This window comes from Papio anubis, chromosome 10 (genome assembly GCF_008728515.1).
Source record: "Papio anubis isolate 15944 chromosome 10, Panubis1.0, whole genome shotgun sequence".
In the NCBI taxonomy this organism is placed as follows: Eukaryota; Metazoa; Chordata; class Mammalia; order Primates; family Cercopithecidae; genus Papio; species Papio anubis.
This window is the reverse complement of record NC_044985.1, coordinates 53878152-53881150: the sequence shown is the minus strand read 5'-3', so window position 1 is coordinate 53881150 and position 2999 is coordinate 53878152.

Below are 2999 nucleotides of genomic sequence, written 5' to 3'. Positions count from 1 at the left end.
ACATTGCTGGATTTGATGTGCTAATAATTTGTTGGGGGGTTTTGTGTCTATGATCATGAGGATATTGACCTGTAGTTTCCTTGTCTTGTTACTGCCTTTGTCCAGTTTTGCTTTCAATGTAATGCTGGCCTCATAAAATGAGTTGGTAAGTATTTCTTTCTCTTCTATTTCCTGAAAGAAATTGTTTAGAATTGATTTTTTAAATATTTGATAGACTTACTGAAACTCTGGTTTTTGAAGTTTTTTTTAGTATGGATTCAATTACTTTTGATAATTATAAGACTATTCAGATTATCTACTTTGTCTTGGGTTAGTTTTGGTAACTTCTGGTTTTCTGAGGAGCTAGTCTGTTTCATCTACATTGACAAATGTATGTGAATAAGAAACTTATGCTTTAGTCCTGCAGCCATAAGGGAATAAATTCTGCCAACAACCTGAGGAAGTTTGGAATCAGATCCTGCACTTCCCCCCACCATCATCCACCACCCCCAAGCTTCTGATGAGGCCACAGCTTCATCCAAGACCCTGAGGGTTAAAACTCGGTAAGGCCCTGAAGTAAAGTAACCAGCTAAGCCATACCCAGGCTTCTGACCCCTGAGATGATAAATTTGTAGTAATCTGTTACACAGCATTTAAGCCACTACTTGTAGTAATCTATTACATGGGGGGGGAAAAAAAACGGATACAGTACAATCTTTTCCTGTCCTCTACCTGTATAACTATGAAGTGAATTTCTTGTAGACAGCATATAGTTGGTGTGTTTAAACCATTTACATTTAATATAATTTTTGATCAGTTTGGATTTAGTTCTACCATCTTATTATTGGTTTCCTGTTTGTTTCTAAGTTGGATTCTTTTTAAAAATCTATTTGACCATCTCTGCTTTTAATTAGTATTAACAGGAATTAGTTTCGTTTTCCCTGCCTTCTTTTGAGTTAAATGTTTTTTAGTATTCTATTTAAATGTATTTGTTTTCTCACTATATCTCTGTTTTTCAGTGCTTGCTATAGTGATTACAACTTAAGCAATATTCCACTTGAAGCCGTAAAACACAAGCACACTATGAAACGTTAAGTATGTGCTAATATTATGAAATGAAAACAGATATAGTGGAATGAAATGGAATGACACGGAATGGAAGAAACAACTGTTTGGAAAATGTGCATATATGAGAATTGGCTTAGTGTTTTGGCACCAGAGAAAGCAAAGGCTCAGATAGGGCAGGATGGGAAGCTGGAGATTCCTCTTATTCCGTGGGCAAAATATTTGGTAAGACTGTCCTCTCTGTGAACTTGCATATTAACCCAATATCTACCAGACCTTTAGCTCTTGGGGCAGGAGTCAGCAAACTGTGACTCATGGCCAGTTTAGCCTGTTGTCTGTTTTTGTAAATAAAGTTTTACTGGAACACAGCCATGCCCATTCATTCACATATTGTCTATGGCTGCTTATGTACAAGAGAAGCATTGAGTCATTGCAAGAGAAACTATATGGCCCTCAAAGCCTAAAATATTTACTATGTAGCCCTTTAAGAAGTTTGTCAACCCCTGATATAGGCAGTAGTGGGATCTAGGCGATGATGGAGCTAAGAAATGAAAGGAGCCACCCAGTAACCAGGACCTGTACTGTTAAATGAACAAGAAATTAACTTCTAGAGTATTTCAGTTATTATCCACTTTAGAATTTATTCGTTTCAGCAGGTTAGCCTGCCCTACTGTGCTGATTGATGGCAGGCATGGCCTCAAATCCTCACGCCTCCTTGGGTCTTTTTCCTATGTAACTTTGCAGTGCCTTCCCATTGCAGAAGGGCCTTTCTGTCCCAACTCTCAACTTTAGGTTTTGCCATGTGATTTACCGTGATCACTGGGATAATAGCAAATATAACACAAGCAATGACTTGAGAAAGCGCTTGCACATTCTCGCTTTCTCTCTCTTGTTCCTCTGACATTGCCCGATGAGAACAAGCCCAGACCAACCTGCTGGAGGATGAGTCACATGGAATAGAATGCCCAGCCACCGCCCTCAGACATGTGAGAGAGCCCAACCCAGATCAGCAGAGCCATCCATCCAACCTATAAATTCACAGGGAAAAATAAGTGCTTATTGCCACTGAGATATTGTGGTTGTTACATGAAGCATCATTGTGGCAATAAATAACTGTATATCTTCTAACACATAACAGATATGTGTTACTCATTCTTATTTATAAGCTGAGGTGCTTATCTTATATAAAACCTTTCCAAAATCTGATGAGGTAGTTATCATATTTCCATTGTGCATAGAAAGAAAAAGTCTCAAAAAGGTGAAGTGACTTGACCAAGTTGCCCCAGCTGGAAAATGTCCAAGCTGGGGCTTTAGCTTTGTCTTCACAAACCCAAAGCGTTTTGTCATAGAATTAAAGCAGTCGGTCTAATATCTTACTCAAGTATCACATATTCAAATGCACAAATGAGCCAGGCAAGTTGTATCAACAGGGAAAGAGACCACTGTCATTGTCAGAGCTGTCAGGGAAGGGGACAGATCGCCAGAACTGGAAAGGCGTGCCCCTTCTTGAGGGGCTGCCACACAGAGATGGGGCCCAGGTTGCCACATTGCTTGGTTTTTCAAGAGAAGTAAGAAATCCAAAATGTATGTAAATTATTCTATTTTTAGATGTTAGCTCTGTTTTTAAAAATACAGTGCAAACCAAGCAAAATACATGTGCAATATTTGGCCCATGACTGCCAGCATGTGGCCTCTGCCTTGTATTTGCACAACACTTTACAGTTTGACAAGCAGTTTTACACCTATTATGTACTTTCTCCCTCATAAAAGCCCTGTCAAAGCTAGGCACAGTAGTGTGCACCTAAAGTCCCAGGTCCTTGGGAGGCTGAGGCATGAGGATCGCTAGAGCCTAGGAGTTTGAGACTAGCCTGCATAATATAATGAGGCCCTGTCTCTGGCGGGGGGGGGGGAAGCCCTATAAAGACAGAAAAAGTAGATGTTATTATTAACACTTT